At 42.4% G+C, this 25039-nt stretch overlaps 1 non-coding gene across 1 annotated transcript; it reads right to left on the bottom strand.

Moving 5' to 3' along the window:
• Positions 1–24665: 24665 nt before the first annotated feature.
• TRNAA-UGC (transfer RNA alanine (anticodon UGC)) lies at positions 24666–24737 on the bottom strand. Its single transcript has one exon. It is a non-coding gene; the product is annotated as a tRNA-Ala (tRNA).
• Between the last annotated feature and the right edge of the window lie 302 nt (positions 24738–25039).

Genomic DNA, 25039 nt, shown 5'->3' on the forward strand with positions numbered 1-25039 from the left:
TACTCGAGAAGCACAAATACACAAAACCTAATCAAACGCAGTTGCGCATATACAGGATTTGAAAAAGAGAGCAGGTTGACAGTTAAGTGGGATTGAAAACGTGGGTGAAATAAAAAATAAAATGCCTTAATTTCATTCCAGGATGTGTAAATAAAAAAAAAGCCTTTTCCGAGGCTAGAATGGCGGGCCTGGGAAGAAACCGGAGAAGGAGGAGGAGAAAACTACTTTTTTGTCTTCCCCACCTCCCAAACCCCTGGCAGGCCGACTGTGAAAATGTCACACTAGGTTACCGCTGGCACCGCCTCTAAATAAAACCAATAGAAAACAAGGAGCTTAAAATAAACACCATTTACGCACATGGGTTAACGTTATAAGAATGCCTCCTTTTCCATTTGTATCCACGCCCAGCTGCCGAGGTTTAGGTGTATGGGCAGAAGGACCTTAAGCCTACAGTTCAGCTTCGCTGTGGGCCAGTTTGACTCAGTCTGCCAGCGTTCCACTCCAGGAAGGAAGTCTTTACACCACGGACCAAGGAATAATTCCGCTTAGTCAGCAACAAGAAACAAGTCAGGTCCCGGGCCGGGCAGCCAATCACAGCGCGGCCCGGGAATGACGTCACGGGGGTGTCCCGGGCCGGCAGCCAATGACAGCGCGGCCCAGGACAAAGGGGCGGGACTTAAAAAAAGACCGAGAAACGCCCCCGAATCGCGTTTTCACGGGAAAGCGTGATTGACAGCCTCTGTCTCCCAATGGCTAGCCTCCATTTATGGAGCTAGCCAATGGAAGACAGAGGCGGAACCAAAGCCCCATATCTAGGACATAAGATTTCGCCGTGGGCGGAGCAACTGCTACGCAGTTGCTACGGCCAAGGCGAAATGTAAAAAAGGATGGGTGAAATGGGATATGAGTAAAAGGAAAGACAGTGTGGGTGTGTGAAAAGATGCAAGGGTGAGTATTGGGTAAATGGATGGATGGGAGAAAGGACAATTGAAAGAAAAGGTGGATACTGAATGGATAGATAATGGATTGGAAATGTTGGTGAAAGACTGGATAGGAGAAAGTAAAGCTTATTCATGGTGGCTATGAGTGAATATAGAGGGAAGGATGAAAGGATTATAAGGGGTAAGGTACAGGGATTCATTCTTGGTGTGAATTAAGTCACATACCTCAATTATTCACACAACTCGGGGGAAGAGGATTAGGGGTTTGATGAATGGATGGGAAAGGGGATTTGGGGAAAGGTGAGACAAAGATAAACACTACACAAGGACACAATTAATCTGTGTGATGAGCAGCACATCATGGTCATCAATCTGTTGCGGAAGGAAATGAAGGAATGAATATGACACAGTACAGTTAAATGCATTGCAGGCAGCCCTTCTGCCCCAAAGACTCAAGTTATCAGATATCAAAATGTTCTGTCTTCTTGGTTTGAAAGTTATGGTGGAGTGAACTCACCCAGTTTTAAAATACGATTGTTAAAAGACAATTATGATAATCTAATGCCGAATTGGGTGGTGCACCTGTACTCTCCTCAGGAATGTCCAGCACTCTTTGGTTCCTATCTGGATGGGTCCAGTAGCTAATCAGGGGTGTTGAGCTCAGCTTTTGCTTTTCGTTTGTGCAAAAGACCAGACGGCCTGCTGGTTGTAAAACACAAACTGTATTGTGGAGTGAAGGAAAAGGGAAAAGGAAGGTAAGCTTCATGAGGAGGGTACCAAGAAGACTTAGAGGTAAAGCAAAAACAAAAGGACTCAGAGATTTATTTTTGCTACCAGTGCAATACACAGCAGCATTTCCAAAATCAAAGCACCTCTCTCCATTCCTCATTGCTAAGTACTAAGCCTCAGTGTCATAGTTTCCATTTGAAGTCAATAACTTCTTTTTTCTAGCTGTTGATGAGGTAGTTCCTTCCCTGAGTTCTTCCATCCTCCTCCTGACGCAAAGTAACTCAGTCTCAGTTCAGACCGAGCAATATACATGTGTAATGCACTGCTATAGAAGATCAAGTAGACAAACAGAGTTGCAGCATTTTTTGAAGGTTGAAATGATTGCATAATTGTTTGGGTGAATTAAAAAGGGTGCTAAGGGGGCTCTTCTGGAGAGGGGCATGCTGCTCACCTAGTTTGCTTACTTTGTTTTATTGTTTTCAAAGCTATGGTTCTTAGTGGGGGGCATTTTAGTTTTTGTTCCAATCCATTGAATTACTCTTTTTGTTAAGCGAGGCAGATATGTATTCCATACATCATCATTCATAACCACCTTCCCTTCGTCTGGCATAACACTACCATTGTCTAAAGTTCAGTATGATTCAATTGGTGACTACTGTGTAATGTGTGTCTGCTTCAGTTAATTCAGCATTTACAAAGTTTTCAATGCATTGGAAACTGAACACACAAGATGTGTTTCCCTTTGCCCACTCAGTTACCTCTTAGTACTTCATAAGTATGGGCGAAATTTGCGGATCTGCGATCCGCAAATTCGCTAGAAATTGGAAAACAAAAATCTGCGAGTTCGCGAACAAATTCTCAAACTTCCGGATTTGCCCAAAAAAGACTGTTTCCTGGTGTGCGGGGCCAAACGGACGGGGTTTCGATGCGTGTTCACATGCCTCTTGTGTGGGTCAGAGAGCGAGCAGGGCATCATATGAGGAGAAAGCAGCCTCCTGGTGACAGGAATTACACGGGATCACGCTCGAGAAACTCATGGATGCAAAGACCTCCCCGAAGTATTACAGCTAATTTTCGATGGCAGAGACAGGGATAAAGCACACTTGCCCAGCCTCGACCGTGCTCACTAATGTTTTGGGCTGATTAAAACGTTACAGAGTTTGCGCTTCAACTCGGGCACCTGATAATCTGTAAGTGCTTCCTGTTGATGTTTAATTGTTGTGACAGGAGCCTTGTGCCAGAATTAATCCTGCCCTGCATATTTTATCCACGAAGATGCCACCGTTTTGTGCAATACCTCTACTCAACTGGAGTACTTTCTGCTGGCTAATCAGTAAGTGCTACCTCACTGGGTAAATGTATAGTGCTTTTCCCACACTGTAGCTGCGAAAAGGGCCAGAAGATTTGCCTACAGTGACTGTGTGTGCCTGTAACTTTGGTCCCTTGAGTGAGGTGACCATAAAAAAAAAAAATCCACCGCAAGCGAATTTGGGAAAATGTCAACAATTTCGCAGATGGCGAAATTGCCGAAAATCTGCAAATTTTGCGAGCAGAACGGATTTTTGGCCCATACTTAGTATTTCACTCCTTTTTTCTTTCCTAAGTTCTTCCATCCCAGCCTACCAAAACATTGAAAAATCCATTCTTTGCATGTGTCATATTTTTATTTTCATGGGAATTGATTCCTAATATTTTTCGTGGTTTCCTGTAACAGATTGTTTTTTAATGCTTTTTAGATTTTTCCCTTTAGACTTTAGTCTATTACAGTGACTGAATAGGCTAAAGCGAAGGTACATGACAAATCAATGATCAGTGTTAACCCTCTATTCTATAACAAAAGCTCTAACTACCTGCCTGATCCCTCTACCTTACCCTGCAGTGGATTAAGTCAAGTTTCCTTTCCTTACTGCCCATTGAATGAATTTTTAGGAAATAATGTGTGGTGGTGGTTAAGGCCAATGAGTAAAGTGGGTCTAAGTGCATGACTTGATTTCAAGTTTGACATTTTGGATACTTTGTGATGAACGTGCCAAATACAATCTGTATAGGCCGTTCCTTTCTCTGTAGTGCTGTGCATCATTTTCCCTGCTCTCTACTTACCACAGACAGGATAATAATATCTGTATTTTATATGTAATGTGTGTTACATAGTATCTTATTTATTATTCAGTTGCCTCTTTGGAGTCAGGGTAGAAAGTGAAAGGCATTTGGAGAAGAGCTGGGTCATTTGAATAAAAGCTAGACAATTTTCAACTACAGCTGCCCCAGCTGCCAACAGCAGCTATATACCTGAAGCACCGGAAAGCGTGCCTATATTAATTTTGCACAAAAACTTGTACTCCATAGCGCATAACGCCTTAATCATTATTGAGAGGGCAATTTATTTGTATTTTTCCAATTAAAGTGTCTGTTTATTCACTAGAAAAATCTTTAAAAGTAAACCGATCAAATTATAGTTTTATAAATCTGGTGCTATTCTAATACTTTTCTGCCAGAAAGTCAGTGCTTCTTATGTGAGGCATGTGTGAGTACAATTCAATTGATACTGTGACTCGCCTAATCATAATCACAACAAATTCCTGTGGCCCTATGGGACCAGCAATGTACTTCCATTATGCCACCCACTACTTAATTTTGAGCAAGTGTTTTCACAGACCATGGTAAGAAATGTGTCTTTTGTCTTTTTTTGTTTTTCTCAAAATAGCTTTTCCTGCTGGTCTACCAGCAGTACCCCACCAGGCAAGAGATAGCGTGCCATCTGTGGCAGCAGAGGATGGCGACCATCCAGTCTGAATACTGGCAGCTGGTGGCCGTGGGAGATGAAGAGGTGGAAATAGCTGCCTCTGACCCAGAACCCAGTTCAGCAAGCCAACCCCAGCCTAAGGCCCATTACATTGCAGGTGTGGCTGCCAGCTGTCGGTGGCCATGACTGCCACTGTTGCCACCCCCTTCTGCTCAGAAAGACAATTTTAGGCTTGCATCCTGCAGTGACTCGGCCACATTGAAAGCCATCTAAGGAGCATTGAGCGGACCCTGGACAAGCTGCAAACCTTTTTTGCTAATGCCCTATTCTAAGTCCATTTGTATGTTTCTTGTGGGAGGGATTTGTTATGGGTGGAGAGGATGGGTTAGGTAGTTTGGACTGGGTGTTTTTACTTGGGCTTTTTCTTAGACATTCGTTTGGGATGAGTACATTTGTCTGGGGAGTGAGGTGGGCCTAAAGTAGTTCATTTTGTGTTTTATCTTTGCATTGGACTGCTGCTCTTGGGTGCAGTCTGTTTGTTTTGTTCTGTTTATAATAGTGTAATCCATATTCTTATAGTTAGTTATATACCCTTGTATTATTTCCATTTGTAACTATATTAACCATTAAGGGGATGGTGTGATGACCCATATTGCCAACAACAACCTAGATACATGATTACTTATGTGCAGTAGAAATTAGTTGCTTATTTATTACTAACTTAACAGTTTCACTTCACTCCGTAATTCTCTTACCTGAATAAAGATGAAGCAATAGCAGGGAAGACGTAACAATTTCACAAGCAAGGTTCCACTCCCACCTAGGTGAGCTCCAACTTCTAGGATTGATCAGAAGGATTGGTCATGGTAGGTAACCAAATGGAATTAAAAGCTCTGAGTTAGTGGGTGATAAAATATATCATAGCTTTACAAAGAATTGAGAACAGACTACTACATGACACAGCAAAGAATACCTAATAGTGATAACGTAACAGAAATAGCAATTGTAACTTCTTCTGAGCAATGGGGAGCTAGTATTTAATCAAAACAAAACCTGAGAAATCCTCAAGTCATGAAAAGTGGACTCAAAGTCTTTTTTGGACAAGGTTAAGTGTTTACGTAACATAAGGACTGAATTATGATGCTGACAACTGATTTTTTCTATATCTAAAATATGGTTTACTTTTATGTGTGGGTGGGTAAATGGGGCCACTGTGGTCTATTGCTTAGGTAATAGAAGATCCTGCAGTAAATGGGTATAGCTTTCACCACATCCACCCCAACAAGTGTGTAATCCATTGTGGTGTAAATTAAGTCACATACTTCAATTAATCACACAACCCAGGGGAAGAGGATTAGGGGTTTTGTGAATGGTTGGAAAAGGGGATTTGGGGAAAGGTGAGGCAATTATAAATACCACACAAGGACAAGATTAATATGGGTGATGAGCAGCACATCATTGTCATCAATCTGTTGTGGAAGGAAATGAAGGAATGAGTATGACAAGTTATCAGATATATCAAAATGTTCTGTCTTCTAGGTTTGAAAATTGTGGAGAAGTGGACCCACCTACTTTTAAGAATATGATTGTGCATCTGTATTCTCTTCTGGAATGTCCAGCACTCTTGGGTGCCTATCTGGATGGGTCTGGTAGATAATTTATAGTGTTGAGCTCAGTTTTTGCTTCTCGTTTGTGCAAAAGACAAGAAGGCCTGCGGATTTTAAAACATAAACTGTATTATAGAGTGAAGGAAAAGGACAGAAGGAAGGTAAGCTTCATGAGGAGTGTACCAAGAAGTTTAGGCGGCAGAACAAAAACCAAATTACTCAGAATTTCACAGTTCAGACCCGAGCACGATAATCATGTAGTGCACTGCTGTTGTAAATCAAGTAGAGAAACAAAGTTGCAGTATTTTTTTAAGGTTTTGTTTGTTAACTAAAGTGGCTGGTCAGGTCTCAGAAGAATCAGAAAAAAGGAGTAGACCCTGCTAGTAAGTCTGACGTGTGAAAGGGCCAATCAACTCCAGGAAAAATGATCACCCATCGTTCAGGCCTTAAACATATCAAATCATCTCAATAAAGTTTACAAATTACAGTTGAACACCCTCCTTCACTGTCTGCTACCACATGCATTATCAATCATCACTCAAAATTACCCAATAATATATTAGTCATTGGTGTAATAGTTACCTGTTCCAATAAAAGCACAGTGGTATGTAAAAATTTTTACTTTCTCTTTGATGAAAATAACAGATTGGAATTTGGCAGTATTGTTAATCTAATGATCTCTGGGGCAGTACTTTTATGATATAAAAAAGGATCATAGGAGTGGACCATACATTTTAATTATCTCTAAATAGGTTTGCAAAGGCCAATCACCTCCAGGAAAAATTATCACCCTTAATTCAGGCAACATACATTGCAAATCATCTCACTCAAGTTTTAAAATTACAGCTGAACATCCACATGACTCATTAATTGTCACTTACAGTCACTCACTCACTGTTGCAATAGCTGTAGTTACCTCTCCCAATCCAAGTATGGGTAGGTTAGGTAGTAGGTACACAAGTGTATTTTTAACACAGGCAACACATTTGAATTTGGCATTGGCACAATAGTTAATCACCGATCTTGTGGGGTAGACCTTCTAAGTGTTGTAAAAAAGGACAGGCATGCAAGAGAGGCAGGCATTGTCTAAAATGTCATGAAGGATTGAAGAGACATCTTCACTACACACTGGTACAACTGCAATCTAACAATATATGTGACTACAAAACGTGGGGAAGCCAATATCTGACATAAACATAATGTTTCATTAGCTACTTTTCTTTCCAAAGAAAGAAATTAAATGAGAAATAATTAAAAATGCTATGGTGGCACTGGAATACCAAGTTCAGAAAGTAGAATGTGTCCTCATACGCAGGTGGTTCACCCAGACATTGGTTAGCTAACACACTTGATTCTTGGCCAATCCTCCTCCTGCTGGGCTGTTTCAGGAAAGGTGTAATACTGCAGTATGAAATGTTAGTTCATTTTGATCATAGTCAATATCTCCATTTTTTGAGGCAAAAGACTTTTCCTTCTCATGGTAACAACTGCAACAGCTCCACTGAACACACAACCAGCAGACACACTGGCTACAGGGCAAGCCAGATATGTTATTACCAGCCTGCTGAGCTCTGGTCATTGGCTCATATTACCATACCAATATGTCAATAGGTTTTGATCCACATAGACATCTTTTGGATCATCCAGATACTCCTGGAGCATCTTTCGGATAGTCATTGGTACTGCCACTTGCTCAAACTCTTTTGCCGTCTGCGCTGGACTTAAGAACTGCCAATCGATACCAAAACAAAGCAGATGTTGGGGTTGGTCCTTCTGTTGCTGGTATTGCCATTGTTCTGGTTGATGGTGTTGTCGGCTGCTGTGACGTAAGACTTGAAGGCAGCACCCCAAAATTGTAGGGTGGGACTCTAAGTTCCAGCCGTTCTTCTTGCAGGTCTCCTACTTTGAAATATCCCCTTCATAAAAAGGAATGAAAGTGGGTACAATTTGGTTGTACAGCAGATCAAGTAGTGTGGCACAGATGTACTGTTTGAATGAGATGATGTTGTCTTGCAGCCATGCATTGAAAGCCAATCAAAAGAAAAAGCTCTCAGCCAAGGCATGGGCTTCTGTGTTTTTGTTCACAACTGTGAGGGCAAACCTTTGAGACACCTTCTTTACCTGGTTCTGTATCATATTCAACAACAGTAAAGCTTGGCCCATCGTAATGTCCTCCTTTCTAAATTGCAGTGTGAAAACCAAAAAAGGGAGTAGCATCTGTGTCAGGTATTTGACTAGGCCTCATCTTTCCTTGTCCATGGTCATAGCTTTCCCAACTGCATCCTTCTTTGAATTAAATAGTCATTGATATGTTTGTACTGCTTAAACAGATGTTGCAACTTGTCATTGGTCGAGCTCCAATGTGTTGGCACCTCCTGTATCAGGGTTTTAACTGGTATTCTATTAGCACGCTGAACACTCCACAACTGCTTCTGTGCTTTAAAAGAATGGCTGAAATGACTGCAGATTCGTCTGCAGATGGTCAATATGTTGCTGGCTATGTCTTCTTTTTTGAGAAAGTCTTGCACCACCAGGTTGATGCAAGAGGCCCAACACAGGACCCTGAAATAGCCACTGTCTGCCATGACATTGACTATGTTACTGACATTATCTATGGCAATAAATCTAATTCTGAGACCGCTGGGTCACAGCCATCCAGATATGTTGCTGTTAAATTTGTATAAGGTATTTGCAGATTTATGTGATTTCTCTTTGAGAAAACATGGCCAGTATTGCATGCCACCAACAACTCTTAAAACTTTCTTCTGAGCCAAGACTATATATTTTGATTTACCTCCATAAAAGTGTTCCAGTATGCAGTGATGCATATGTAATTAGTCTCCTGACAACTGGTCCACATGTTTGTTGTCAGGTGGAGAGTGTGAACAAAACTTTGTTGCACAGCTTTCCCAAAGAATTGCAGCACATTGTGATGCAGTTCTGGAACAGAAACCCTTGCACAATAGGTCTGAATTGGAACCTTCCATTTTGGGTTAATGACTGCTACAAATTCTAAGAATGCCACTCCTTCCACAAAAGAAAAAGGGTGGAGGTCCCGCACTACAATTTTTGCCAGCTTCCCATTGTTAGAGCGTGCCATTGGGTGGTTGACCTCCAGCCTAAACATGCCTGTAATAGTAGCCTGCCTGTATTTTTTCTTCTTTTCTGGGACCTCCGTTGCAGGTGACTTTTGAGCAGTAGATGGTAGCAGACTCAGTGGGTGTCATGGTTGGGCAATCACTATTTGCCATGGTGTCTCCATCTGACTCTGAGCATTGTGCCAGTGTCTGCTGAGATGGGTAATTCTAGTGGTGCACTACTTAGAATAGGTCTGCCTTGTGTGAGGATGTCACCCTCTATTCCTCATCATCACCTTCCACAGTGACTGGACTTCTTCGGCTCGCCTCACTTTCCCCACCAACACTGGATTCAGCCATTTTTTAAGGTTCTCCTCCACCAGATTGAGTTATGGTTTTTCACATGGGTCATTTGGCCTCCAGTACAATAATGTGAACCAATCTTACCACAATAAAACACTTGTTTTGCAAATGGTGCATATTGCAATGTTCTCCTCATCTTTGCTAGTCATAAAAAAAGTCCCAAACTGGTGAGTGCTTTCTTACTGGCCCCCTGCCAAAGCCTGAAGAAGAACTGGAGGTAGGTGGGTGTGTCTTTGATTGCCTCTCTGTAGGGCACACTTCTACTGAGGTAGTAGTTAGTGCAAGTCTCAGCTGGGGCTTTACATTTATGAGAGCTGGCGGTGTCTACTGTGCCCCATTCATTAGAGCATGTTGAATAGAAATGTCTAACTCCTCTGTGTCACCTTCTACAATAACTAGTTCATCATCATTATCCCCCTCACCATCCCCTTCCTTAATTCTAATGCTTTCAGAAATGTTTATTTATTCTTGCCTCCCCTGGCATCTCCTGGACTCTAGTGGGGTCCATGCTGCATCCCTATCATCATCATCAGCAGTGGTGCTTGAATAAGATGATGAAGTAGTACTATTCCTTTTTCTTGATGGAGGTCTGGGATCCAATGATTCTATAGGAGGAGGTTCTCGCTCAGCACGATGCTCAACCTCCAGATCTGCCCTCACTTCAGTAAGGTGTTCTATTGCTGGCTGTGGCTACTGTCTACTTTGCTCTGTTTCCTGAAAAGATTGGATACTACTTTGCAAAAGGAGCAAATCCAATTCAATATCACTGTTTGGCATTGTTGTCATGATTTCAGTGGCTGCCTTACATACAGACATGGTCTTCGGCTTAGGTTGCAGTGGTGCTGTTGATGCAGGAGTGCTGTCTCCCAGCTTGCTCCCCAGAGGCTGGTGCAGCAAGCACACAATGTTGCTCAAAAAAGGGTTAGGCCAGCATGCCAGTGGTGGAATGCTGCACCTTCTCACTGGCCACTTTCTTGGTAGCAATTTTTTTGGGGCAATCTAAAAGCCCTCACTTGGCACTGGCACTAAACTGTCAAATGTAAGAGATTGGAGGACTGATGTGTGACATCATTGTACAGGCCTTCTGTTTGGCAGTACTTAGGGTGAAGTATCTTCTTCTCTTGTGCACCTAAAAGCAAACAAGCAAGAAAACCATTTAGTGAAACATGGCATTGTTGCAATTTTAGTACAGACAAAGGCAATATTAGTGTGGCTGGTTACTTAGGTGATATATAATTGCTTTAAAGTCAAACAACACCACCATACCATAAGATTAAATTCCCTATCAGGTTAAAACGCTACATTTAGATAGATCTCTTTCCTTTATGTACATAGAATGTAAAGGAGACAGCAGTGGAACTCAGAGATGGGTAAATGAAATAATAATAATTTAAAAAATGAGGTTAGTGTGCACCTATGGCAGGCAATGTGATCCTGAGCAAATTGAATAATCATTAAAAAAATGGATGATGCGGATGTGTATGCTGTGCACTAGAGCCAGGGTGCCCTGAAGGAAATGCAATTATGCCTAAAAAAATATATTCCTGTTGCACGGTTCTGCGCTTATGGTGGATGGATTGATGGATCAACCAAAGCAAAATGGGGAAACAAGCAAAAAATACTCTTAAAACAAAAAGATTAAAAAAATAAAATAATAATTAAAACAATTATTAATTGCTGATGTTTGTATCGGAGGATGAGAAGAAAACTATTGTGAGGCAAGGAGCTGCTGAATAAAACAAATGCATGCAAAATATAGATACACAAATCAATGGTGGCCTATGGCAAACACACACAAACACATTGGACAGACAAAGATGGCATGGCAACACTGTAGAAAATGCTACCATTTATTCAGCAGTACCCAAAATAAAAATGAACTGAGCTATACAACTTGTACAAGACACGTTCTCCCAAGGCATCAAATATTACCCCATATATACACATTTTGCACACAAAGAAAATGTGACACATAAAAAAGTATATTTTTAATTTAATCAAATGCCATCCCTGCCATAAATGATATTTTAAAACAACATATACCACAGAAATAGTTGTTTCATGCACCCATGGCTAGCCCTGGCCTGGGCCTACTGGATGACCCCTTCGCAAACTAGGCCACACAGTAAAATAAATACACATTGCAGCTTTAACCAACATTGAGAAAATGTGCTTAACTGTGCAATATTGTTCCTTTACAAAATAATGCCAATTAAATGCAAAAATATATTAGACCCCTACTGAAAATACAGGCCACCCATCACAATAACTTTGGAAAATCAAATGAAAGTACAAATAAATACTGGTGCATCAATCAAACAACACCCTTATACAAGAGTCTATTAACTTACTTGTGAAATCTCAAATTCAAAGTCCTTAAATTCAATGGTATATATGCAGTAGACAAGAAGAATGATCCTTCCTGCTCAAAATCCAAATAAAAGGTGACCAGGAGAAGAACAAAGCACTGGGAGGAGCATGCTGAACAGGAACAGGAAGTTGGAGTCTCTGGGGGACTTCCTTACAGTTGAAAACACAAATGTGAAACAAACAAAGGCTACTCGCACAAAAAAACAATTCCAACATTCCATTGGAGAAGAAAATCCACTCAATAAAAATGCTATAGCTGCTCCTCGAGCACAAAAGTGACTCCAGTGTGCTTTCACAAACACAATCAGTACTAAATTAGTGTCAAAAACCATAGTAGTAGGAGCGAAGTCACGCACTTTGCTGCATTTATTCTTTTAACATTCAATATTCAACATTTACACATTGGAGTTATGCTGTTTGGGTCTTGTTGTGTTCAGAATATAATAATCTATTGTTCAGAACATGTGTGGAGAATGTTTGTGGTGTATTCATTGTGTTACTGTGTTGTGTATTGAAGACATTCTTTAGACATTGCCTCTTTAGATAAGCCTGACTGTTCTATGCCAAGCTACCAGAGGATGAGCACAGATTATCTTTTAGTATGTACCTAGCTTACCCTGACTAGAGCGGTGGTTTTTGCCTGGACTGTTTGTATACCTTTGCCATGGATCATGTTAGATGATAAATGCCATCCAATTTCAGGAAGTGGATAGATTATTTGAAATAAATGCTGAGTAGGACATACACAATTGCAAATCTAACCACAGTTAGAGAAAATCGTATATGTAAGATGGAGCACCAGATAAGAGCCATGTAAAAAAGGGCCATGGGATGAACATTGCAGGGGTGTCTACATTTGAGTCATCCAAACTCATGGAAAGAAATGAATACATAGAGAACACTGGTGTACAGACAGAATATCGGAACCAAAGATATTGGTGGACAAAATGTAGTGGCAAGAATATCGAGGACAAACATATCATGAAGGTAAGTTTCTATAGCTAAGTAAAGTGTTAATATATATTACTCGATATGTATGAAGCATGACAATGTAGATATCTACAAGGTACGTAGATGTGGAGTTGAGAATAGTATATCTACACTTACCCCTTTGCACTTATCTTCTTGATTTTCTGGTCCTTGATATTTTTGACACAATATTCTGTGACACGATACATTTGGTTCTCATGTTCTGTCATTGATCTGTGAACACTGGCAACCAAAGCTTCAGATTTAAAGCTATATTTGCTTCAAAGAAGGATTATAGAATTTAAGAACTGTAATAAAATGTGCTTATACTGCAGGGGATTACATCCAAAGATATGGTTTTTAAATCTTTTCGAAGTGGTGAAAAAGGTAAAAAAATATGCTAAACAGCAATTATTCATTGATATTTGAATGTCATAAATTGGAAAATTTGGAAAATAAATAGATGAAATAAGGACATTTGGTTGCGATAGTTCATCTAAAATATCAGATAATACAGTCAACCCACAGAATATTAACTCTGTAATGAACTCTATGTTTATAGATGACATTAATACTAAGTGAACTTACAGAAAGTTGACCCACTAGACTATGTAATAGCAACCCGTGGTGACAGTAGGAATATCCAATTGAATGAAAAAGAATTCTGAAGTTGGACTGCAGTGGAAATTCCCACAGCAGTTGAGGAATTTATTCTACATGGGCTCTAAAAGGCGTGATCATAAATCTTGTAATTTGGAATATAGCAGGGTTAGATAGACAATGAAGAGGGCCAGAACAAAATAGAGATAGGAATTAGTCCAAATGTTGCAAAAATGTGGTCACACAAAATGGTCACAATTTGAGCACTGACTTTTTTGGAACTGACAAAATATTGTGCAACCCAAGCTATGCACAAATAGGAGGGTTCACAAATAAAGAGTCATAGTGGATTACAATTCAATTGTTAGAAATAGGGTCTCCAGTTGGCATTACTTTGCACTCTGTCCAAGTAGGGACCCTCACTCTAGTCAGGGTAAAGGAGACACACAGCTAAGATAACCCCTACCAATCCGCTTGGCAGCTTGGCACGAGCACTCACGCATATCGCAGAGACAATGTGTGGGGTATTTGCGCACACATACACGCCCACACACCCAACCACACACACACATGCACACAAAAACACACACACAGTAACACAGTGAAAACACTACAAAAGGAGTCCACACCAGTTTAGAAAAATAGCCAATATTTTTCTAAATACAACAAGACCAAAGCAACAAAAATCCAACATACAAAAGCCATATTATCACTTTTAAAAGATTAAGCGAGTTTAGTCTATAGAAAATAATTGATGTGTTTCTTTCAGCACAGAGTACCTTAGATGCATCAAAAATCCAAGATGGTGCAAGGCACAGGGGAGTTGAGACGCCAGAAAAGCAAAGTGATGTTCCGGTTCCTTACTACACAGTGGAGGTGATTCCCCCAATTCCTTACTGGCAGGAGAGTTGATACGTTGGTTCCTTATTGGCAGGGGAGGTGATGTGTTGGTTTCCGGGCATGCAGCCTTGGTTCCTTACAGTGGTGCAGTTTCAAAGAAGAATTGGTTCCCAGAGTAGATGCATTCATTGAAAATCCAGATGCAGCATTGATGGGATGGCGTCAATGCAGCTGCTGTATCAATTCGACAGCCGCGACGCAGACGCTACATTGGAGTCGGAGCAGGTGTTATGGATGTGGGTGACAAGGGGCTCAAACTCATGCTGTAGCAAATCATTTGATGCACTACAATGGCAAGCTGGGGCCGAAAGTGAATGCTGTGGTCGATGTTTCATGCAGGAAACACACTTCGGGCAAGTGGTGTAGATGGGTTTATCTTTTGCAGAAATTCATGGATAAAACAGGCGCTGGGAGTCGATTGATTTTCACTTTAGGCTAACCAGATTACACTTCCAAGGACCAAGAGACTGGATTTGGCATCACTTGACAAGTCAGGACTCTCAGCAGAAGAGCCCAGCCACTGGCAAGAGAAGTCGGTCTTGACCCTGAGACTTCTTAACAGGAGGCAAGCTCAACTCAAGCCCTTGGAGAACCTTGGAAGCAAGATACAGAAAGAAAAGCCCAGTCCTTTCACTCCAGGACAAAAGCAGCAAGCAGAAGGCCAGCACAACAAAGCATCAGGCAGAGCGCAATTCCTCCTATAGCATCATGCTCTTCTTCCTGGCGGAGTCTCCTCAGCCCAGAAGTGTTCTGATTTTGGGGTGTAGGAGGTCCAATACTTATACCAGTTTCCGCCTTTGAAGTAGGCAAACTTCAAAGGAAAAATATTTGTAGTGCACAAGACCCTGCCTTTCCCTTTCCCTGACGTGGCTCCAGACACACTACAGGGCTGGAGACAGATTTGTGTGAGGACAGGCACAGCCCTATTCAAGTGTCAGTGACAACTTCTCCCATCATTCTAACTCGGGAAGGCCTTTCAGCCTGGTGATGGGCCATTAGGATATGCAAGACAAGCCTCAGCTCCCTTTGTGTGGCTGTCTAGAGTTATTGTACAAAAGCCCAACTGTCAGCCAACACATGCATGTATTCTACAGACAGGCAGAGGCACATAATGGTTAAGCAATAAAATGCCCACTTTCTACAAATTTAATTTTCAAACATGCAATTTAAAACCAACTTCATCAAAAGATGTATCAATAATTTGTGAGTTCAGAGACCCAAACTCCAAAGTTCTTTCTGCCCCCAATGGGAAATTATACGTAACAAATATTTCAATGCAATCCCCATGTTTCCCTATGAGAGAGATAGTCTTTGCAATGAAGAGAAACAAAATTAACAGCATTTCACTATTAGAACATGTAAAACACACCAGTACATCCATAGGGATGTCTAACTTAGGGGTGTTTTGGGCCTACCTTAGGGGTGACTTACATGTAATAAAGGGGAAGGGTTTAGCCTGGCAAGTGGGTGCACTTGCCAGGTAGAAAGGGCAGTTTAAAACTGCACACACAGACACTGTAGTGACAGGTATGAGACATGTTTGCAGGGCTACTCATGTGGGTTGTACAATCAGTACTGCAGGCCCACGAGTAGGATTTGATTTATGGGCCCAGGGAACATCAGGTGCACTTTACTAGGGACTTGCTAGTAAATCAAATATACCAATCAATGGATAAACCGATCACCAATACATTTTACACAGGGAGCACTTTCACTTTTGCACTGGTCTACAGTGGTAAAATACCCAGAGTCCCAAGACCTGCAAAACAAAATGCAGCACACAGGAGGTCAGAAGTAAAAAGTCAGGGGAAATCACGCTAAAAGGCGCCTGGTCTAACACCAACCTATCTCATTAATATTCATGAGATATGTTGCAGGGTTATTACTCACTCTAATTGGTGGCCATCGAAGTGATGTTGGTGTGCTAATATTAACAGACCACCATATGTCTGATCACCTTTAAATGAAACTGGACTCCATTTAAAAACACATTTTTTTTAAGTGAAATTAATAGTTGACAGTGGTCCTCTAGACTACTGCCTTGCATTAGACATGTGATCTTATATTAATAACTGGGAAGGGGTCCCAAAGGATCCCATCCCTTTTACAAAATGGGTTAGCACGTCAAGTAGGTTTCTTTCCAATGTTAAATGACTAGATTTCTGTCGCAAAACATTGAATTGCAGGGTACTGTATCAGGATTTGAACGGACACCTAGAGCACATCCCTTTCAAAACTGAAAAATGATGTGGCAGTAATCTGATTTTAGGAGTCGATAAAGTTTACTGATTCCTAAAATGTGAATAATACCTTCAAAAACTAATTTTTACAGTTGCAATCCACGAATCAGAGTGTTTGAAATCTAACATGGTCAATTGAATTTAATGTCTATACCACTTGCGGAGTAAATGTAGAATGCGGATGTTAACAGTGGCGGCTGTTAGGGAACAGGAGTAGTGGGCGTGGGGTTGAAAATATTTAAAAAAAGAAAACCTACCTTTTCTGCCGCCTCTCCGTCTCCGCTTCTCTTCTCAAGCCCGGGCACACAGGCTCTCCGGAGCCAATCACAACGCTGCAATGCTGCATTGTGATTGGTCTAAGCGCCGTGGATCAGCGCTGAGATCAGGACAAGGAGCCTGTGCATATTCCTCACTAGGCTGTCCATTACAGCCCGGTGGGGAATATGCAAAGTGCACATGACTACTTGGCAAAGCCAAAACAGCCGGCCAAGCAGTGAATTGCACTTAGTGTGCACAGTCCACTCCTCCTCCCTGAGCCACCAGCCCCTCCCTACCCTAACTAAGCCCCACAGCAACCAAAAATAAAATGATAATGAAGTTCACTTATCATTTTATTTTGCCCTTTTTCACTGCTCTAAGAGCAGAGGAGCCGCCGCTGGAAGTAAACAAAATCCAGCAAAGGAAGTAGAAACTTGACTCTTAACCACACTGAATACTGAGGTGGCAAGAATATGTTGCAATCAGCATAGATTCCTAAGTGGTGCAATTTAGGGTTTCACTGACTGTGTTAGGCTAAATAGAGAGATGAACTCGGAATGGCTGGTGGTGATTAATGTTTACATTCACCTGGACCAACAATTTGCTGATTACTTGAACTCATTGGCCGAGTTAATAGAAAAGTTTACTTATTTTATTACAAGGTGACCTCAATGGTTACTCAACCTGAACACCCCCTTGTTAATGACAATGATGAATATGAGGTTTGACCGGAGAAGAGACTGAGCAAGGTAAAAGCAAATAGAAAAGGAAAAATACTTAATAACATCTTGAAAAGATACAATCTTAGAGTTATCAATCGAAAGAGCCCTAATGACCAACCCGGACAGAGTAATTTAGTAATGGCCAGAGCATTTCTCTAACCGACTTCGCTTTGATCTCTGGACAATTCGTCTCGTTATTATGCACAGGGAAACATTAGAACTTGGAGGCACTGCTCGTTGGCTGATGTAAATTATTTTAACGTAGTAGGGAGTGAAAGATATCTGGGTAATGAAAGAGTTTTATCAAACGTAAGGAAGACAAATAGATGAGCAAAAAACCGAAGCCATTATCGGTGTTTGAGGGGCTGAACATAGGGGATCCTGGAAACGCCACAACATTGTATAATGTCTTTATTTTACGGCTGAAAGAGTCTTCATCAATGGAACGAAGGCTATTAAACCACAAAGTAATAACAGTTAAACAAACACAGAGATTCAGAGGTGTGGCAAGGTGTTAAACAAGCATACACAAGACCCTTTAAAACTTTAAAAGTTAAAGTGAGATTTAATAAATACAGAGAAAAGAAGGCAATCCAGTAGATTACTATATAAAATAAGTTCAAAACAACGGAGAGATTCTTTCTGAGCTGGCCTCATTATGGCTTTCAGCATTAAAAAGGTAAAAAACTAACAATTTCCTGGAATTGATTGTGGATGCTTTAGGCACCAGAAAACGGATAACAGACATATATGAGTGACAGAAAAGTTGCAGGTTGATTATGCAACCCACATATTAAAGCTAAATGCTCCTAGTATTAAGGGGTTATACGTCGAATATGATGGCTTTTGCTTCTGCTCACATAAAATGGAAAAATAGGACAAATCGAGTAAAACGTTAGAATATTGTGAAGCATATCTATCTTTCCATTCTTGGCGACCTAAATATGATTAAGAAGGGAACACAATGTTGTTGCGGCAATCTCAACAATGTCTAGCAAATATTTCGGGGCTTATTTATGAGCCCCTTGCAACACTTTTGCATTGCTGTTGCGTCACTTTTTGTGACACCACTTTGTGCCATATTTACAAGGTGACGCATCTAGGCAGATGCGTCACCTTGTAAACACCTTCGCCACATTATACTTGTGTCAGTATAATGTGTGCAGGGTGGGAATTTCCATTCGATAAAGCTTCGTAGGAGTGGCGCCATATTTACAAGGTGGGACATATAGGCAGATGCATCACCTCGTAAACCCCAGTGCCACATTATACCTGCATCAGTATAATATATGCAGGGTGGGGTTTCAATGTAATAAAGCCTCGTAGGAGTGGTGCAGTGAAATTGTGCCACTTCCAGGACACCACTGCATCAAAACCTTACACCTGCCTCATAGCAAGTGTAAGGTGGACGCAATGCTATGTGTATGAGCCTGCCTCATGCATTGCTGGAGTTGTGTCTTCCTTGCAACACACCTCCAGCAATACGTGAGTTTTGCACCGACAGATACATCAGGATTCCTGATCAACTCCGGCGATGCCTGGCTCCACCTTGGGGACTCCCAGCAAGGATCATCCCACAGGGAAAGCCAGGATGGGTTCCCCAGAGTTATACAGCGCCAAAAAACCTACGGACGGGTAGCAGTGCGCTTTACAAGCTCAAATACATACATACATCTGTCACTCCTTGTGACATGGAGAGCCGTCCCATAAATACGGCGGATCCATTGTGTCGCAAGGAGGGCGCAGTGAAAACTGCTTCATTTCTGTTTTCAGGCAGCAATGTAACCGTTTTCATAAATAAGCCCCCCGTCTGGAGAAACCTGGCTTCAGAATTTGATTTTAAGACGAGAAGAACTTTCAGTAGGGGAGACAAGGGGGGTTTGAAAAAGAAATCACAGATGGTTCTAGCTTGTCTATTGTGTCAGGAGACCGCGCAATCTTTGGTGCATGTGAAGTTATTCTGTGAAGAATTAACGACACATCAAATTGCATTGTATTGGCGTTTTTTATTTTAAGTGCAGATCTGAATAATGAATGGAATTTTAGCTTATGGGATGCATTTTAACGATTTCAATAGTGTTTTAAACAAGGATTTTATTTAAATAATTGATGAAAAGAAGAGAAAAAGGCGGTTCTCGAAATGGGTGCTATCAAAGGCGTATTACTAGAACTAACAAAAATTTCACAATTCAAGCGTAATGAAGTTGAAATTTAAATACAATGCTGTTTAAAGTCATGTCCTGACACAATGTGCCTTAATGTGCTCAGTCTAACATTTATAGAACCCAAACCGTCCAATTAGCATACCCAAGAGTTTAATGTCCAGGAGACACATCAGGTAATATAAAAAGCATTGAGGCCAAGGCTGTGACCTGTTTGAAGCAGCTAGGTACACATTAAAAACAGACATTTCAAAATGTAAAGCTAGTTTTTAGGTCATATACAAGAGTAAGGAGTTCCCTACAGCAAGAGCCTCCTCCTGAAACTCTAAAAACAAACTCATTAAAAGCTTTTAAAGCATTGCTTTCCAAAAGGATTACCTTGCTTATCACCTTCACCTCCCCAATAAGCCCCTATTTTGATGTTTGCCCTCCACTTAATCTACTTTCAGGACTATCCAAACTTAACTTTCTTGAAAGGCACCTTCAGCAAGAATGGGGACCTCCCTTCAATGTTATCAAAAACCTCTGATTTGAAGCCATTAGGTCCTCTATATGGCCCTTTTCTAGTAATAAACCTGGTAACTGGGGACTGTTTGCTTCAGTTTAATCGAGAACACTAGACTGGCATCCTGATCAGGTCAGGACAGAAAGGCGCAGCCTAGGTAAAATACCTGCATACCCACACGCGATCATCAGCTTCGTGGCTCAAGGCTTTCTGACCTCCAAACGGAAACAGTTCTTGTCCTTCACCTTTCTACAAGAACATTTTGATCTCTTTGATCTCAGTAACTAGCAACCCATACCATATCTCAATCTCTGTGGCAAAGTGATCACCTGTCCACACAGAACCTGCGGCAAGAATGGTAATGGAATGTTTGCGATCTTTTATCCTTGATGCTCCTAGATCTAGCAAGAAGCATCTTCCTATTACATAACAAAAAATCACATTCAAAATTATGCCAATAACGCAAAAAATGTGCTTCTTGCCCATGTATACCTTCCTCGTCTTCTAATCAAACGTTATCCTCTACTGAACAAAGAGGATATCTGTCCTGCACTCATACAAATTTGCGCCAATCACTCAGGTTGGCCTTGCACTCTTACCCACCACATCCTTCCACCATGTGCCAAATAATTGGACTTTTACATGGACACTCAACTCTCTTTCCTCTTCTACATCAGAAAAGCTACGTTTTCCTGGTATCAATCACTACTGGTAACACATATTAAGCCCACCTTCCCAGCCTCCAACATTGAGATCACAAGTAATGTTCTCATCATGGCATGCGTAGCTGGAATATCAGAATCATCACAAGTCTCCCAGACTCCTTACAATCCTAGCGAAAGCAGTTCTCCAGGCAGCAGCTCACCTCATTACAAGGTCCTGCAAACTCAAGCACATGTACAAATTGGTCACTCTTTAAAGGCTGCAACTATATCATGATCTCTCATCAGATCGTACTGCATCACTTTCAAGTACCTCAGCATCGGAAAGCCTACCTGCCCCACCGGCAAACTCAACATCTAGGAGAAACTCTCACTTCCCTTGAAGCCAATCGCCAGTCATGCCAGAATGTAAAAACAAGAAATTGCCTGCAAAATGTCTTCTTTTGACAAAGAAGAGAAGAACTTAAAAACTTTATTTCTCTCCTCTGGGGTTCCATTCTACCTAATCTACTAAAGAAAAGAACTCTCCATGCACCTGTTGAGGAATTATTACAAAAGTCAACATCCATTACCAACTAGAAAATTGCCTCTCACAATGTATTATGAAAGAACATAAAACCCATGCTCATGAAAACCTGTAGTGGATTTACCTTGCCTCTGCCATAAGAACATCCCTATTTGACTCTCACAATCCCCAGTGTATCTCTTCTAGACACCTGGCAATACAGTTGGACCTTTCTACAGTGCTTAATTTGTAAAAGAATAAGTGAGGGTGCCCAAAGCTCTGCCCAGGACCTGAGGGTTTGGAGCAATTATACGTCGGCATGCAGAATGCCATGGCTGGTAGTCTAAAATCCACCTCATGCCCCTTTAATTAACTGGCAGACACTCCTTGCCCCTGTATCTCTCTCTTGCATGGGCCTGCTTCCTTTATTTGTGGCGGGTTTGTGATATCTCTCTTCCTCCATCTTTCTGATTTGTGTGGTTTTCTCTCTCTTACTTTGGGGAAACATCTGATGAGAAAAAAGTAAGTACCAATCCCCAAACATAAGTGCTGGTGTCCCCCACTGACGACTACCGGCTCAAATGAAGCACTGGCGCTGGGCCTTACACATACCATTATAATATCACTCAATAACCCTATCAGACTTAAGCTGTTTGTATGTTTCCACAACCCAGTTGTAGGTACACTCACACAAACAGAATGCTTTTGAAATGAGAAGTTCAAACCAAAGGTCAACAACAATCCGATTAGTCTATTGTCACTACTGTGAAGCTTGTTTCAAATATGAATTTAGACGTTAAAAGAGTTTCATGTTTCAGGTTTTCTTTTTCCCAGCAAACAAATTATAAGCATGAACTGTGCCTGACTTCTGAGCACATTTGACTTCTCCGTCAAAGAGGGCGAGCAAGATACTATTTCATTATCTACGAGAATGCTAAATTGGAAGCCAAACAATTGAATAAAACACATATTCCTAAAGGAATAGATATATATTAATTACCTTCACCCCATGCCAATGAGAAAAGGTGTTATGGGTAGAAGAAGACGTTCCTCCAGGACCTACACTTACATTATTGGCATTAACTCTCGGAACTAGGTGTTTTTAAAAAAAATCAAATTATGACTGTCCTGTTCTCTCTCCAATGGGTCCGCTTACAATTGTCCATCACTTTCAGGTTCCTGTCATTGGCCATTCTTCCCCTCTGGTCAGTAAATCACAGACAAGGGTGGCTCCAGAGTGACTAGGTGAAAGCAGGCAGCAGGCTGCCTCTGCAGCCTTCTCTTCAGCCTGTCGTGAGGCTTTGTCGGAGTTTGTCCCTCTCTTCTATTCTTTCACAAACCCAGAGGGCCCTTCCTGTCCTTCGTATATGTCTATCCTGTCCTCTGCTATTCTTAGTTCTGCATGCTGCACCCAGCCCGGTCATTTTTCGCGATGTAGTAGTTTTTTTTCCTCCTTCACCACACGCACTAGTGTCCGTGATTGTGTTTTGGTTTAATTTATTTTCACTGTCTATATTCACTATTAACTTGCTCTTTTTCTCATTTCTACTCTGCTGCAACCTTCCGGTGCCTCACTTTCTAAATTAAACAAATAAGTAAATAAGATATAATTGTAAATTCCTTCCAAACATATCGACACATTTTAATTGTACTTCCGTTTGGCAGAAAAACATAGATTTTATCTTCAGACTTTCACTTAATAGATGTTCTCGGTTTACATCTATCTATAATTTCTTTCTTTATTCGGATCAAACCACATCCATAAAAGATACAATTATACAGTCATACATTCAAAATCATTACATACTGATAAAACAGTGCGGTGTTAATATGGTAGAATAACATGAGCTACTAGAACCTCCAAGATCTGCAGCTATACTCCCCATTGCACCAGAAATAACTTCATAAGTACAAAACGATGGAAATCAATCATTACCTCTACGTCCCTCGTCCTCGACCCAGTCATTACTCATGAGGTATTCCACACGACAGGAAACAAAACAGGAAACGCTTTTAGACTCCACCCACCCTCCTGTCAGGTGCTATAACACACCTCACCACCAGAAGCATATCCTGTTTTGTTTCCTGTCGGTGGTTTGCTTGATGGGAGACGCTGGGGTGAGTGCCGGGCGCTTACCTGCTTCGTTTGTCCTGTGGATCCTCCTCTGCTGGGCTCTGGGGGGCTCCCATGGACCGTCGTGGGATTGCTTGGAGTGGGGCTGCTGGGCTTCCCTTTCTCCTCCTGGACTCAGGTGACCCGTACTGCTGGGCTTTGTGGGTCTTCCTGTTTCGTTTTTCCTGCCCCAGTCACGCTGATGGTTGTGCTGTGGATCTTCCTCCTGCTGCTTGCTGCTTTCCTGCTGGATCTTCGACCATGGCCCAGGTAGGGGTTTGGGGCTGTGAGCGCTGGGCTGTTTTGGGGCGCGCTCCTCCCCTTTGGATTCCCCGATGTCTCCATTGCCTCCTTGCCTTGTGGGGGCCCTGGTGACGGCTCCTGCGTGTGCCTCTGGGTCGCGTTGTTCTCCCGACTGCTCTGGGACTGCCGGCTGTCTCGGCGGCGTCTTCCTGGATTTTGCGCGCATGCGCATTGCCCCCTGTTACACCCATCGGCCGTGTTCGGTGCCGGGTGCTGGTGTGGGCGGACGCCCGGGTGGGCTCCGGGCGCTCCGGTGCTTGGAGCGGAGTCGTGCCTGATCCGTGTTTGTACACGGTTGCGCGTTCTGTGCCCAGTAGGCCTTCTGGGAGGTGCACTTGGATTGTTAGCTGCGGGAGGTCGGGACGCTGTTCTGGTTCCGCGTCTGACTTCCTTGCCGCATCGGAGAGTTTCCGGCTGGGATGCCCGTCCTGATTTCTGCCTATTGGTGCTGTAATCTCCGTTTCCTGCTCGGCGGTGCAGTGTTTCCAGGGTTGTTTGCCCCGCTGGCTGCCGCTGCGGGCTCCCGGTAGCCCCGAGTCCGGACGGGACTCTGACCACTATCCGTGCCGGTGGATACTGGCTGCTTCGCCTGTTCGGTGGGACAGGTTTTCTTTGCCTCCCCATGTAGCGGCTGCTACGGGGATCTTTCTGGCTGACAATGTTTTGCCCGATGTCCGTGGGGTTTTTGTTGCTGCCTGGTTCTATGCTCTATTCACCCTAGGACGTTCTTGGTGCTACCTGTGATCTGTGGGGAGAACATGCAGGTCCGGTATGCCGTCTCTTCTGGGCTGGCCTTGTTCGCTGTACTTGCACTGTGCCGTGCCGTGTTTTTGTGTTTTGTGCTTGGGTGGCAGGCTGGCCTTCTGGAACACGCCAAGCTACGGACCAGAGACTCCTGGGGATGCCGGGGATTGAACCCGGGGCCTCATACATGCAAAGCATGCGCTCTACCACTGTGCTACATCCCCTCCACTAGCCTCTTCTGTTTATGGAGCAGCTGTTTGTTTCGTTCCCCATTGCAGTGGTCTTTGCTGCGCTTCCTCTACATTTGACTTCTACGTTGCCCGGTGTTCACGTGCGCTGTGGCCTGGACGCTGGTCTTCTGCATCTTGGCGTCCTGGCTTGGCGTCTGGTGGGGGTCTGCTGACGGTAAGTGCTCGGCTGTGTTGTTCTTTCTTCGCTTTCCGTTGGAGGAGTCTGTTCCACTGCACTGCGTTCCCTCCCCTACCCTCTCCTGTTCTACTGGGGTAGTTGCACGGATGCCTGGAGC

The sequence above is a fragment of the Lissotriton helveticus genome, chromosome 1_1 (assembly GCF_964261635.1).
Source record: "Lissotriton helveticus chromosome 1_1, aLisHel1.1, whole genome shotgun sequence".
Classification (NCBI taxonomy): Eukaryota; Metazoa; Chordata; class Amphibia; order Caudata; family Salamandridae; genus Lissotriton; species Lissotriton helveticus.